Source organism: Podarcis cretensis, assembly GCF_951804945.1.
Source record: "Podarcis cretensis genome assembly, chromosome: 1".
Taxonomy (NCBI): Eukaryota; Metazoa; Chordata; class Lepidosauria; order Squamata; family Lacertidae; genus Podarcis; species Podarcis cretensis.
The window spans coordinates 23,367,836-23,383,978 of NC_137170.1; the positions used below are offsets into that span (position 1 = coordinate 23,367,836).

The 16,143-nt window shown below is 43.1% G+C and overlaps 1 long non-coding RNA gene across 1 annotated transcript; it reads left to right on the forward strand.

The window, feature by feature from the left end:
* Window positions 1–5,510: 5,510 nt before the first annotated feature.
* Window positions 5,511–14,126, forward strand: LOC307221730. Its single transcript, XR_013841462.1, has 2 exons — window positions 5,511–13,565; window positions 13,700–14,126. It is a non-coding gene; the product is annotated as an uncharacterized lncRNA (long non-coding RNA).
* The last annotated feature ends 2,017 nt before the right edge of the window (window positions 14,127–16,143 follow it).

Below are 16,143 nucleotides of genomic sequence, written 5' to 3' on the forward strand. Positions count from 1 at the left end.
ACTTAAATGATTATAGTCTCAGGCAGAAAATGTGCAAACAAACAGGAAAAGCTTATTAAGCAAAAAAGGGGGGATTATGAAACAAAGTGGGTTAGGAAATGCGGTCTTTCAGGTAGAAGTTAACTTATTTACTTTAACTAACTATAAGATGACTCAGGCTTAAACACAGTGTTACAGTCACAGCTTCTCTTTACCTCTCTTTACTCAAAATCAGTTGTTATACTTCAGTTTCTGTTACTTAGTTAAATACAGTTAAATACTTTTAAGACCATACAGCTTCCTTCACCGATTAATAGCTTGGTTCACGAGTGAGGGGCACTTTCCCTCAGTTACACACTCTTTAAGCAATCCCACATCTGAGGTATTCCAAATGGTATAACAGACCCAGGGCATCACCTCACCCCTTGTTACTGATTCAGGAGTCTTCTGTACCTAGAAGAACTCTCCCCTCCTGGCTCTACTGAGACCCAGGTAACCTGTAAACCCACAGGTTCAACCTCTCCCAGTTCAGTCACAATCCTCCTAGAACACTCCTGTCTGTATACCTTTCCCAGAGGTAAAAGGTAAAGGACCCCTGGACGGTTAAGTCCAGTTAACGGTGACTATGGGGTGTGGCGCTCATCTTGCTTCAGGCCAAGGGAACCAGCATTTGTTCACAGATAGCTTTCTAGGTCATGTGGCCAGCATGGCTCAACCGCTTCTGGTGTATGCAATGCCAGAGCGCATGGAAATGCCATTTACCTTCCCGCCGCAGCGGTACCTATTTATCTACTTGCACTGGTGTGCTTTCCAACTGCTAGGTTGGCAGAACCTAGGACAGAGCAACGGGAGTTCACCACCTTTGATCGGATTCAAACCACTGACCTTCTGATCGGCAAGCCCAAGAGGCTCAGTAGTTTAGACCACAGCGCCACCTGCATCCTACCTTTCCAAGGCCCTCAACATTGTCCCCCTATCCAAGCTTCGGGGCTCTGTCCTCTTGCTATGGATAGTTTCCTCAGTGTGGATATTTAACAACTCAGGACCAGTTCTCCCTCAGTCAAATCCCATCCTACTCCCTATCTCTCCCCTTAAATCAAGCCCTAACTCCCTCAAAAGCTGCTTCTTTTGTTCTCCCCCCTGAAATGTTGTTCCTCCCCCTTCTGTGGCTGACTTGGTTAACAATCAGAGAGAGGCTCCAGCACTCTGGTGGCATTTCAGGGGGACTGCATCACCAGACTCCGATCTGCTTCTGTTTTCCCTCTCAGCAACATCCAGGAGGGCAGCTGAAGCTTAATGGCACAGCCAGCTCTTCTCTCCCACTTTCAGAAGGGGTTTGGACATATGACATGAATGGCAGGGGCTGCTGTTCAAGAAACTGACACGGGGACAAACAGAAGAAGACACCTTCACCCCAGTATGGCTCCCCTTTATCACATACACAGCCCAACAGGACAATGACAATAATCCACCAACAGCATACAAATCAATATGGCTAACTTGATCCAAAACACCCACCCACCTCACTCACACACAAAAACAAAGATCACCACAGCCAATCACAAACAAGCAATCACATCCTAGGCCAACCCCAACCTCTCTCACCACCAAAGGAACACAAGTGAACAACACAAGCATGCTGACACCAAACTACATACATTAAGCATAATAGAAACACCGCTACCCGACCCCACCCCCATCCATCTCCCCTCCCTCCACCCTCCTTTCTTTTTTTTTTCTTTTCTTTTTTCTTCTCCCCCTAATGCCTCAACAAATGAATAGAATAGAATAGAATAGACTTTATTTGCATAGCCGACAGGCCATAGCATCACAAGACAAACACCAACAAAAATAAAACTTGGCAAAGGTAATAAAATAATAATAATAAAACGTAGTAATAATAATAATAATAAGATCCTAGGGGAGAAATCCAGGTAGCGACACTGATGTCATTCAGATAGCAGCTCTCAGTCTCATTGCTCTCTCGATAAATTTGGCAACCTTCTCTGTTGTCAAGCTGTTCTGGTCGGCTAGGAGTGAGAACAATTTGGCTTCACAAGAGCGGCCCGGGATGGCAGATAGGAGCGGCGTAATGGTCTCGTCCCTGAGATCTTTATATAGGGAGCAAGACAAGAGGACGTGTGACACAGTCTCTACGTAGCCAGCTCCACAGGGGCAGAGCCGGTTCTCGAATGCTATTTTTTGATATCTACCTTCAAGAACAGCTGAGGGTAACATATTTAGTCTGGCCAGTGTAAAGGCCCGTCTGAGTTTTGGAATGGTTAAGGTAGACAAATATGGTGCCCGAAAATCAAAGTGGGAGGGGGGCAGATAAGCGTACCAAGCACTAAATTTCTTAATATAGGCCAGGTTATTCTGCTGCTCAATATCCTTCATGCGCTGGTCAATAAAGATTTTTGCCTTGGGGAGACCCATTTTCAGGAGATGCTGTGCTTGGAGGCCACATGTAAGTAGTTTTTGATGCACTACTTTGGACCACCGACTTCTATGAGCATCTCGTACTGCTAGAGGTAGTAGTCCGGATGGGTTTAAATTTAAGCGAAGCCAATAGTTGAATGTTCTTAACCAGGTCCGGGTTTCGACGGAGAGGAGGCCAGTCTCCAGCCGTAGGGCCGCATTTGGTGCGCATGGTGGAACGGCTAGAATCTGTCTTAAAAATTTGGACTGGACCGTTTCAAGTGTGCGGCAATTATTTCCTGTCCAGATTTGGGCCCCGTAGAGTAATTGCGCCAAGGGTTTTGCTTGAAAGACCTCCAGAGCTGCTGGGATATGTCTGCCTCCCTTCGTAAAGTAAAAGCGAGACAGTATTTTGGCGCTTTGAGATGCTTTTTCCCTAGCATATTTATGATGGGCCTCCCAGGCCCCTGTTGACTGGAAAACTACTCCGAGGTATTTGAAGATTTCGACCTGTTCTATTGGCTGATTGTCCATCTCCCATCTGTGATGTCTATGTCTCCTAGCGAAGACCATGACTTTGGTTTTTTGGTGATTAACCACCAGTTGATCTCTCCTGCAGTAGGCTGAGAATTCTCTTAGTAACCTTTTGAGGCCTACTTTAGTTCGTGATAAGAGAACTGCGTCGTCTGCATAGAGGAGCGCTGAAATTGATTTTTCGGCCAATTTGGGGGCATGAAACTCCGGGGATGTTAGGTATTTGACCATGTCATTTATATATAAGTTGAATAAGGCCGGGGCTAAAATACAGCCCTGCTTGACGCCTTTGGTGGCTGGTACAGGGCCAATTAGTTGCCCATTTACTGAGGTTCTTACATATAACTTGGAGTCTTTATATAGGCTTTTTATCAAGAATAGTAATCTTTTGTCAATGTTAGTAGCACTGAGTTTAGCCCAAAGTTTGACTCGTGAGATTGAGTCAAAGGCCGCCTTCAGGTCAATAAATGCTGCATATAGAGTCCCACGTGTTTTATTGACGTATTTGTCAATGAAATGGATTTGTAAAAATGTTACACGGGGAAAAAAAATACGAGGCATTACACTTACACTGTAAAACAAGAAAACCCTTAATAAAATATATATATATATAAAAAAGAAGTGCAACCACACTTGTATGCATGAAACTAGTTGCGTGCAAGTTTGGATCACAACCAAGGCAGATTTGCATAGATTTGCTTGCCTTGCACACTTCCAACTGATTCCAGCAGGCTTCAGAAGAGTGGCTGCACCTCATCTATTGCTAATAAAAAAAACCAACACTAGCAAGAGTTTTATCCAGTTTCTCTTGCCTCTCGCAATTTAACAAGCCGCCTGTCAGTTTCCTCAATTTTTCTCTGTAATCATGAGGTCTAAAATGGTGTATGTGCATGTATGCATGCATGCAGGTGAGCTGGGTTTAATATGCATCGCCTGGTGAATGTGTACAACACACAAGCAATTTGTGCATTCATCAGACTTTGAACGAACTGACAGCATGCACTCTTTGGCACCTGGCAAAGGTTTTTTGTTTTTGTTTTTATCTCCCCTCCCCCTGGCTTTAAATACCATCTGTATTGTTTCTAATTCTGTGTGTCTATTAGCTTTTAGTTTCTAATTTGATGTGATTTCTTCAGGGCTACTTTTTATTGCTTCAATTGTTTTAAGATTATCCGTAAACTAGCTTGAGAAGTAGAGAAAATGAGTTAATTCTTCACTTGCACAGTGCAATGGTGGGCATTTTTTTACCCACCATGCATAGCATATCTTTTTTTTAAAAAAACAAAAACAACATTTTTGCACGATCTCTTTCCAAATGACGAGTTTCAGTAATGTTCATGAGCTTTAACAAGTGCCAAAGGGAAAAGATAGGACAAGATTGGCTTTTACTAAAGTGCCCTCAACTGATGTGCGGATTGCATAATCGTAATACTTCCCCACCCCCTCTGTCTGTGAGCTGCTATATATCATCTGCAGGCTGCATAAGGACGCTGGATGAGCTGTTGTGGGCTCCTGTACTGTTAATCTGCAGATTACAAGCCCGTTATAGCACAAACCCGCATTACATAACTGGCCAGTGAAGCCTGCTGAGTCAAACTGTTGGCTGAGTGATTTTGCACATTGGGATGGGGCTGTCTCACAATACAGAGCCTTTAATGTTCAGTGTACACACAAATGCTAACCTTTCCCCAAGCAGAAATAAAAGGCAGGATCTCTCACTCCCCCTCTCCCTTCTCTGACACACACACACACCTGTGTGAAGAATGTCCTGAATTTATATTTTGCTCAGCTGACCTAGTGGCTTATTATGTCATACAGTGCAGCCTGTTTAAGAATCTATGGACCATCTCTCCAGATCCCTTTCATTTCTGTTGGGGCTTCTTCAGCTCCAGCATCAACACAGAAGGCGGTTTTGTCGCTTCTCAGCCCTGCATGTCAAAGTTGTGCTTTCCCAAGAAGTTTGGTGGCACAGGGTAGGGGGCAGTAGTACCTTTTCCTCTGCTCCCAGTCTGATCTCCCTCACTCTGATCTCATGCAACGACGAGCATCTTTATTTCAGGATCTGGTGAGCAATTAAACAAAAGTAACAACAGTTTGCTTTCTTCTTACTGAAATGCCCAGTTCTTGCATTTAAATGCAACAAGCTGGGTGTCAGAGGGTGTTGTGATGGCACAAGAGTGCCACGCTGGGAACCTCAGCCCTAGATTGTAATGGGGAGGGGGGCACAGCTCAGTGGGAGAGCATGTGCTCTGAATGCAGAAGGTCTATGGTTCAATCGCAACACCTCCAGCTAAAAGGGTGAGGTGGCAAGTAGCAGGAAAGGCTGCTGCCAATTTCTTGTTCTTCATGTTGAAAACAGCTTTGCATATAGGAATATTTTCCATGTAACCCTTTAACAGTCTTGCAGCTGTCTTCAAAATTATTTCCAGCTTTTGTAGGAATCCGTGAAACACAATTTAGAGCACATATAAGGAACAAGTTACAACTTGAATGCAGCCCTAAATAGGAGAGTGTTCATTCCTGATGCCTGGACACACTTTTCCTGGGGAAAACATCATTGCCACTCTCTTGTTATCCTTATATATTTTATTGACAGTGTACATGTGTTGTTATACATATATATATATAGTGCCTTACAATACTGACTGCTAGGTTTATTTTAAATATAAATCTTCATTTCATATTAACTATTGTTTCCCCCTCCTTTTCACGATAAAAATAATCAAAGGTCATGCCAATATTATGTAACAAATTATCACGTTTGGAATTTTCTTTATAATGACATACAGATCTGTACAAAGAACCCCCATATCACAAAAGCATTCACAGTGCATAAGGTCACAGTCATTGAAAAAATAAATAACATGATAAATAGATTCTGTGTAATTTACAGTTTACAAAGTTGTCACTTTCCATTCTCTGAGCAGCACTATAAAACGCATCTCATATTTTTTTTTCAGACGAGGTACCACCATACCCCATTGTGGGATGCACACTGCACACACCTGTTGCACATGGAACGAAAAAAAAACAAAAAACCTACATGGATCAGCAGTTAGTTCTGTGCTCGGAAATGTCCCTGAATCATCTCACTCAGCAAAGGGAGAGCTTTGCTGAAGAGTTTTAGCCACTTGGAACAAAACTGCTGCTTTCTGAAGAACTATATACGGTTTTGCTTTTTGCTTTAAAAAAGGGGGGAAAACACATACAGTTGATGAATATAAAGGCCATAATCTTGTAGTAATGAAAAATGACAGGGCCGGCCCACCCATGAGGCAAGGTGAGATGACCGCCTCAGGTGGCAGGATCCACAGGGGCAGCAGATCCCAATGTAGATTTTTATTCTCCCCGTGTTCCTGATGCAGATCCTTGCTCACCCCTTCTTCCCTGGTAGGGAGTGGAAGCCATTTTGTGGTTTGCCTCAGGCGCCAAAATATCTTGGGCCAGCGCTGGAGTGTGATGTGTATTCAGTCATACTCAGAGTAGGGCCACTGAAACCACTGAATTTACTCAAAGTATGCTTAATATTGGATATCATCCAAAGACTGGTGATGGGCATAGTCTCATTTGAAGACCTTGCCTGTCTGGTCATGTCAGCTTCTGATGCTTTCAGATTTTACCACAATTCAAGGTTACTTAATATCAGAAGCTATCCAGCTTTCAAGCATCTTGAGTTGACAGACCTTAGGAGTTCTACATTCTTTCTGTGGGCGTAAGAACAAACAAGCCAACAGACAGACAGACAGACAGAAACAACATGCTAGCAATTTTCATTAAGGAGTTAGGAAAATGACAGTAGCTCTCGGTTACAATCAATTTTCTTTCAGAAAGTGCTTTGAATTTCAGGACAGCAGCATGGAGAACATGCGAAGTACAAAAATAAAATAAAAGGTAGTGCACATAAAAGTGTCCTTTGCAAGACCAATGACCCAGAGGCCTTGCCAAATTTGGTGGTGAATCAGGTTCTACTCATTAGGGGAGTGGTTTTCTGACAGTGCTCCAAGAAACCATGGGCTCCTTTGGAATATTATCAGGGAAGATCAAAAACGGCAGCTATGTTTTCCTGAAAGGGTTTGTCCATCACATCCACCTTCTTGCCCTTTAATGTGCATCTGCACGGGAGTCTTGGGTGTTGCACTTCATTCAGTCACAACACAGCAATATCTACACATCAAAACACTCCCCTACTACCAGAACGCTTTGCAATGCACTGTACTTTGTTGTGTGTGTGTTTTTTTACCAGAAAAGTTAATGCAGAAAGGATTCCCTGATAGTATTGTGTTTGAAAACCACTGCTTTGTATCTGCAGAAGAAACCATGGATGTGACAGAATCTAAACCAGTCTTTTTCCAACCTGGTGCCCCTCAGATATTGGAGCTGTGATGATGGGAGTTGTGGTCCAAAAGTGTGAGGAGGGTTCTAGGTTGAGAAAGCCTGATATAAACACTAAAGACTGAACTAATCAGCCCTTTTAGGAAAGGTTTTGACATGGTCCTCTATTTGCAGGGCAATGGTTTTCTAGTTCATTAGACAGGAGTTGCTTGCTCTCTTCAAGTAAATGGCACAAATAGCAATGCTGCAAACTACTGGTATAGGATAACAGAAGAGCAGATTTCTAAACCCTACCAAACACTAGTTTGCCCTAACTGAAAAGGGGAATCATGCAGCTTGGGATGGTTTGAATACCAAGGAGCAAAGGGGCCTTCTACTATACAATTTTGAACTTTTAAGGTGCTGCAATTTTAATGGCAAAAATCTTTGGTTTCACACGGGTACAAACGTTATTCGTAATTTGCTTTAAAATTCCATTGGAGTTTTAATTTCCTGCATTAACTTCAGCGCTTAGGCAATGTTAACAATGACCTAAACAAAAGTTCTGTTGGAACAACCTAATCTTTAACATTTAAATCATAAGAAAGAGCCTTTAGATGGAAAAGGACAGAAGGTCGTGGAAACTGAAAGAGAGAGAGCTGGAGCGCCAATTTCTACATTCACAACAGTATTTGGTGAGGTGAATGCAACTTTCTATACACTTTTCAGTATAAAAACAACCTAAGGTAAATAATTATAATTTGGAACCCTTTCCTGTGTCTTTATGTTTTAAAATTGACCAAACAACAACAAAAATCCACTGTTGAAAAACTAGCTACTTATTTTGTTGTATCTGCAGTGGATGTAATAAATCATATAAAAAGAAAATAAACTTGGCACAATGATGATTAAGAGTGAGCGACATGAAGGATAAAATGCTGATCCAAAGGGAAGACTCAGGTAGGCAGTCTTCCAGGCTGACTTGCAACCCAACATCAGAGTTTGGATCATCACAAAGTCATAAAAATAAGCACAAAACTAGCTCTTGCATACAATTAAAAAAGAAAAAGAAAAAACCACCCAAACAACCCAGAACCACAAAACCAAACCCTGGTCCTGCAGCATTTATTCAGTTAGTAGTGCTCCCTCTTAGTAAGGTTTGTAGTGCAGATCAGGGACATTGCAAAAAACGGAAACCCAACAGCCATACTACATTCTACTCTGCCGTGCTCTTTTGAGAGAGCTGCAGAAAGCTGGAAACGCAATAGTTTTTGAAAGAGAATTGAAAGTGGTTTGAGAGAGAGCACTGCTTTACCTCCCCTTATTGCACACACAAATTTCTTGTGTCCCACTTTCGTTGCTGGTCAATGTATGGTGTATGATTTTTGGAGGAGTTAGCTGCCTTGAGGTTAGTATGAAAGGCGGGATATATAAACCCCCAAATAAATAAATAAGCAAGTTTTGCACGACTTTTAAAGAACAAAAAACAAACCCCAAATGAGGCAAAACCTGCTTACTGGGTGCAGAAGTCAGAAGACACACTGCAAGCTATGATCCCTCTTTTAAACCACTTTCAAGTCTCCAAGAAAGGTACAGTACAGTAAGGAACTGCTTTGCATCCAGTTTTCTCGGTGGTTTATCAAGCATTTAGCTATCAAAGATCTTTTAGAGCAACTCAGTCCTATAAGCATCTCACACCCCAGTGAATGTAGCAGCAGTTTCATATTTAATCAACTGTAATCCTAAACATGCTTATTGGGCTAGGAAGTAAACTCTATTGAAGATAATGGGACTTGCTTCTGAGTAAACACGCATGGAATATTTAGTATGACTCACAGACCTGCACAGGACTCATTTTTCATTTAAGACAGAGTAAAAACAGGGTAAGATGGATCAGTTCAGAAGTGGAGAAAGAGCAGTATATAGTCTGATATAGAAAGGCTATATAAATTGTGACAAAAGCATTTAACAGGCTGCTATCCTAAGTATGCTGGCATGGATTTTGAGCTGAAGTTCTAAGCCCACTTACCAGGGATTAAACCCCACTGAAGTTACTTTAGAATAAAGCATGCATAGGGTTGTGTTGTAAATCTCAATTCAATTTATAGGATTTACTACTAAATAAAGAGTTTAGGATCATACTGTTAGCTTCCTAAGTAGGTCTCAAACCACAACATTTAACTAAACATTCAAGTACTTGCATATCAAAAAGGTTGGCCCATGAAAAGAGACTTTTTGGGGTGAGTGGGAACCAATATATTATCAAAACCACCTCCTTTCTCAACTTATTTGCTGCTTGAGGGCAACTGCTAGTTTCTGCACTCTGCTTCTCTGTTGTCTTTTATATTATTTTATTTAGTCTCCATCTACTTGGAAGTATGACCTGGCCAGCTAAGGGCTGCACTGCATGATGCCACAAAGCCAATCAAATGTGGTGACATTATGATGTCATAAAGCCAATTCAGAGTGAGGGCAACACTTCCCTTCCTAAGAATATACAAGCCCCTTTCCGCCCCCCTCCTGTTCATAACTCCCCCTCCAAAATAAATAAATAAAGCTGGAAGGGCTGTGTGCTTTGATGAGCTGTGAAACAAAACCTTTGACTCTGCTCATCACACTCAAAGCTACAGTCATGTCCCTAGATTCTAGAACATGAAGCCTAAAAATGCCTTTTGAATGCTGCACAGATACAACCATTTTGTATCTGTGACACAACCATTTTGTTTATTGTCACTGCTACTACTCATAGTTGCTAGCTGCACTGAGAAACTGTACAGCACCAGTACAACTTCCTGGGACTGCTCACAAAGTGTCAGGGATTGTGGGAGTGTGCTGGCGTAGCAATTGTGCGAATCATCATATACATTTGCTAGTTCAGTGGCTCATAGTGTATAAGACACCTGTGTACTGCTGGTTTGTGAATAATAATAATAAAATGTTATTTGTACCCCGCCCTCCCTGGCTGGAGCCGGGCTCAGGGCAGCTAACATAATAAAACTAACACAGTATCAGCTTTTGGGGAATTCAGTGCTTTATGGCAAAATTCATCCATCTTGCACTCTTTTTTTTTTTTTTTTTTTGCAGCATACGTTCCCAAATAAAGAAATATTTTCATGTTTAATCTATTGGCCACTTTGGTATCAGAGTAGAGGGCCTTTTCTTTCATCCATTTCAGGAGCCGTGCAATACATTTCATACTGTCAATCTAAAACTTACTCAGCTTCCCCCAATAAACACAGCTTAAACGCATCATTACTGGAATTCCAGTAATGTTTGGAATTCCCCCTGCCCTGCACCCCAAAATACATTAGTAGTTGTATTCTCTCTTCAGACCACACAAGTGAATCTGTTTCAGGAGCAAACACAAGGCACAAGTTTGAGACCAACTTAAGAGATTCTTCCCCCCTCCCCCTCCCCCTCCCCCCCAAAAAGAATGTAAGAAATCTTGGGAGATAGGAGACTCACTTTGTTTGCATGGCTTTAATTCTATGGGCTTTGCATATGGATTAACTACATGATGGGACTCTTCAACATAAATAACCATTGCCATCCTATATGCATTTTTGTCAGATCATGTATTCGTGTGTGTGTACATAATGCAGTATAATCAAATACCACATAGAATAAACTTTTTAACAGGGTGAGAGTATAAGGATCATTCTGTTGAAAAATAACCAGCAATAAAAATAACAAACTGAACAAAATTCAGGATCTGGGGGTTGTGGGGTTTTGGAATCCAAACCCGGACTCCTTTAAAGTGCAGGCAATTTCCAGTCTGCCATGAAATGAGACCTGTGGCTGGAGTTTTTGTCTCTTGGGCCCACAAGCAAAAGGGAAGGAAATTATTAGGCATATATAGACCATTCCTTTTCTGGGGTGATGAGGGAACAGTACAAGAACACAGTGCCTCTTCCTGAATCATTTGTCTTTACTTCTGGGTCTTACCTTAGATTATGGCATTCCTAGAATAGGAAGAAAGTGCTTTTAGCATGTACTCTGGCTTATATATTATACAGATGTTCCCTCTATGCCATAACTCAAAGACACCTGAATGCTTCAAGGTTGTCCTATACAGATCAGGCCTACCTAACATATAAGCAAACCTTCCTTATCCTATTGGTATCCTTTGGACGGGCTAATCCAATCAGAGACTTAAAAGCCTCATCCGATAAGTGCCCACAGTTAGGCAGCAGCATGTGCATACTGTCAGCTTGCGGGGACATCTTGTTCCCTTCCTCTAGCACAAGAGCACCATCCTAGTGGCAATCATTGCAGAATCAGTGATGCTCTTCCACTTATTCTTTGCCATGGTCTCACTGGGCTGGGGCACAAGGGCAGAGGACGGCAAGAAGCCACCTTAAGCAGCATGTAAAGGGCTGTTCATTGGCTCTATAGCAGGGTTTCCCCAAATATGGTGGGTCTCCAGCTGTTTTTGGACTACAACTCCCATCATCCCTAGCTAGCAGGACCAGCGGCCAGGGATGATGGGAACTGTAGTCCAAAAACAGCTGGAGACCCAAGTTTGGGAAACCCTGCTCTAGAGGCAGAAAAGGACACACAAGCATTTGCCTGTACCCACGTCCCCCAGGTATATGGGGCAGAGTATGGCATCTCTCTACACACACACCCTCATGTGCCAAGTGTAGGGTACAGGTTGTTTCAACTTTTCTGATGCAGTAGGGGCAGCTGAAGCTGATTCTTGGGATTCGCTTGCCAGCTTAGGTCAATACTGATATTAATCATGAAAGACAAAAGATTAAGCAGTACGTTTCTCCCTTTGCATAAAACTAAGGTTCAAAAGGAGCAATGAATTCCTCACACCAATTAAAAATGAAGTGATCTGTTTGAAAATAATAATTCCTATTTACAGCACACTTCCCAGTACAGTATAATGAATTTCCTGTGCACATATTTGCATTGAAAGGGATCAGCAGTTCTGTGCAATTTGAGTGATTCATGCGTGCATGAGACGGCCTACAGCAGACTTTTCCACAAGCGGCTCTAGCAGGGCCTTTAAGCTTCTTCCTGCTGCTTGTATGGATGTGGGCTGATTCAGACATGCATGCACGTAATCTAATAACTGAACACTTGGATGCTGAGCCAGCTCACACATTTTTAGGGGACCAGCTGAAAATCACCTGTGAATGCATGGAAACACATTTAGGATACTACACAAGCTACATGTATGCAAATATGTTTTCTATCATACGCTCAGCAGAGGGCCAGGACTCTGCTGAGTGTACAACACTTTGGCAAACCCAGGCTTGCCTCTATGTAATGTGTGAAACAGCCCTGTAAGATTCAATTGCCTTGAGAAATCTTGTGCCTAAGGAGAAGCATTATGGAAGTTCTATCCCTGATGGTTCACTCACACCTGATGTACACCAGGTGATGAAACATGCCCATGAGAACTAGCCTGTAAGAGAGGGAAATGGAGGGGGGGGGGAGATTTAAATCTGCATTGCAATCTTGATGCGAGCAGAAAGGCTCTATGTGGAACACACTATTCTACTTTCCCATGGAGTTGTACACTGAAATTTGAGGGCAGGCTTTTTTCTTTCCTTCCTTTCTTTCCAGAAGTTCCTCTAAGGTCATTGTGAATTGGGCCAGCATGGGCTAAAATGGATGGGTGAAAGGGAAAGAATATCCTATTTAGCAGGGGTGGGGGTTGCTGTGCGGACCTTTACAGTGCAAAAAGACTTGAGCTGTGAACAGTGAGAATGATAGACAGCAGGAGGGTTAGTGGCATCACCAAATATCTCTGTGTGATAATTCAAGCAGTTTAAAAGTCCCTTGTGAGAAGCCCTGCTTGCCTCCTGCCGTGGGGTATATAGTATTCTGTCACTGATACAATTAGTGCAGGAATTCTGCCAAATAGCTGAGCATGCAAAAATATATTTAATTTCTTTTTCTTTAATTCACAAAGTCTTTTAGCTATCCAATATATTTTATTTAGCAATGTACATTAAAAAATAAAAAAGCTATTTATAAAGATAACTTGTGCTTCTGTAGAAACTGCATTTACCAGCGTAACTTTTCGTTATTTTGGAGTCAAGGAATGGTAATTAAAATATTAAATGTTTTTGGGGCGAATCTTGGTGGGATCAGCGTTTCAGCATTCCATGTAGCCAAGGTGAACCACCCCAGATGTAATCAGGAAGTGCTGTGGCTCAGTAGCAAAGCACCTGTGTTACATGCATAAGGTCCCAGGTTCAAACCCCCTGGCAGCTCTGGGAAGAGCTGGGAGAGATCCCTGTCTGAAATCCTGGAGAGCTGCTGCCAGTCAGTGTAGCCCAGGCATAGGCAAACTTGGCCCTCCAGATGTTTTCGGACTACAACTCCCATCATCCCTGATCACTGGTCCTGTTAGCTAGGGATCATGGGAGTTGTAGTCCCAAAACATCTGGAGGGCCGAGTTTGCCTATGCCTGGTGTAGACAACACTGAGCTAGATGGAGCAATGGCTTGACTCAGTGTAAGGCAGCTTCCAACATTCCTATGTATAAGCGGCTTGCGCTTCGTGTTTTGTGCTTCTCCTTAAAGGTCTAAAGTGGGGCCTTTTGCGTTTCCCTTTCACGATCTAGACACAAGCTATAGATGCGTGTACAAGTAGTGCACCTCAACATGCTGGAGATGTGCATCTCCTTGCTTATACAAGAAGAGCAAATACAGGCTGAAAGAGGTATTCTACTCTTGGTCACATCCCCCCCCCTATGAAAAACAAAAGCCCAACAACCTTACACTTATTTTATTTGTGATCTATGCTGGTGAGAAATGGAAACCAGGTTGTGGTTCTAGGGGGCTATGATTCTTAACTCCACTGCCAAGTCAGTCATGATTTGCAAAACAAACAAACAAACAAACAAACAAACAAACAAACAAACACCTCTTGGATGCAGATTGAGCTAATATAAATTCTCAGAGTGCACTTGGGCCATATTGGCAGCATACATTTAAAGCACTATTGTACTACTTTAAACAGTCATACCTTCCCCCAAAGAATTCTGGGAACTCTTTTTTTAAGGGTGCTGAGAGTTGTTAGAAGCCCTATGTTCCCTTCATAGAGCTACAATTTCCAGGGTAGTTTAACAGTTCATCTCACCAGCGGCAGAGGAAGCCTCTTGGGTGCCTGGGGCGGCACACCCAGGGCTGGGGCGAGCCACCACAGGGCCTCCGGAGTCTGCCTGCCTCCTCCCAGTCAGCCGTCCTATAGCTGGGGGGAGGCAGCGGGTGGACCGTTTGGGCAGAGCGGAGCCTGCGCGCGCCGAAGCCACCAAGTCTCTCCCAGGAGCGACGCATGGCTCGGGCACACTGCAGGCCCCTCAGTGAGTGCCGCATGGCATTTTGTCACACACACCCCCCTCAGTGGTGACACCTGCGGCGGCCCACCCCCACACTCCCCCTTCCTCCGCCACTGCATCTCACTGCCCAGGGAACTGTGGGAATTGTAACCCTTTGTGAAGAATAGGGGCCTCATCACAACTCTCAAGACTCTGAACAAGCTACAGTTCCCCCCCCCCTCAAAAAAAAAAAATTGGGAGGGGGAAGTCATGCTGTTAAAGTGGCATAAGAGTGTTTAAAAGGTATGGTGCATACCTTTAAAAGGTATGTCACATAGAGGAGGGAGAAAGGTTGTTTTCTGCTGCTCCAGAGAAGCGGACACGGAGCAATGGTTCCAAACTACAAGAAAGAAGATTCCACCTAAACATTAGGAAGAACTTCCTGACAGTAAGAGCTGTTTGACAGTGGAATTTGCTGCCAAGGAGTGTGGTGGAGTCTCCTTCTTTGGAGGTCTTTAAGCAGAGGCTTGACAACCATATGTCAGGAGTGCTCTGATGGTGTTTCCTGCTTGGCAGGGGGTTGGACTCGATGGCCCTTGTGGTCTCTTCCAACTCTATGATTCTATGATTCTATGATTCTAGATGCAGCCTTGGTGAGAGAGAATTTAGTCTGCAAAGTGCTGAGCAGTGGATGGCAGCAAAGCAATCAAGCTGGGAAATAGCTGGGACCCTTGCTTTCCTCCATGAAACTGCCCATGTACTTGGATTTAAGGGTTCTCAACTGATATCACCCCCCCAATGTTTCTAAGTTTTTTCACTGGACTGGGACTGTGGTGCTGCTTGCCAAACTCAGCAGATACGGGGCATCAATTAGTCTCTGCATTCTTAGCTGATAATGATCACAGTGCTAACAAAGCAAGCGCATGCTGTGCCCAAAAGTGGGTTCAAATGTGCAGGGCATGAATAATAATGTCTACCTGTGCACACCATGCAGTGCACCACAATTATTTCACTGTGTGCTCAGGTCCCAGTTTTTCAAAGCAGGGTAACAGCTCTTTTACCGTGATCCTACTGCCCAGTTCCCCCCAAAAAACCTTTTGCTAAAACACAAGCCTGTTTGGAAAAGAAAGGCTTGAGCATGTGGCAAAGCGATTGCACGGCAACTGAAATTTCAATCCACCTTCACGATGGTGGAGACGAGCTCCAACAGCAGAACAACAACAAACCAGGGGTTGTGCAACAACTTTTAGAGCAGCTTCATCTATTACAAATATGTTAAAGACCTCCAAATCCACAGTGCACCTATGAAGACCTGGAAGGCATTTGGATTAGACAGACTTTTTTCTTCTTCTTCGTCAGATGATTACCTTCACAATTAGTGACTGAGCACCCAGGATTTAAGTTTTCAGTTTTCCTCTAAAATTAGGGGTTACGCTTACTGGTGCTGGCACAACATTTTGACTTGTAAGCTTAATATTCCATGTATAGTCAAGCTTGATATTTGCAATTGTTCCTCACTGATTGCAGGACAATGTGTTGTTGCTATTTTCAAGTATGGACAGCCTCATTTTAGGTACCAAGATTTTCAGAGTACATCATCAGTAGTGCTGTATTATCCTTTT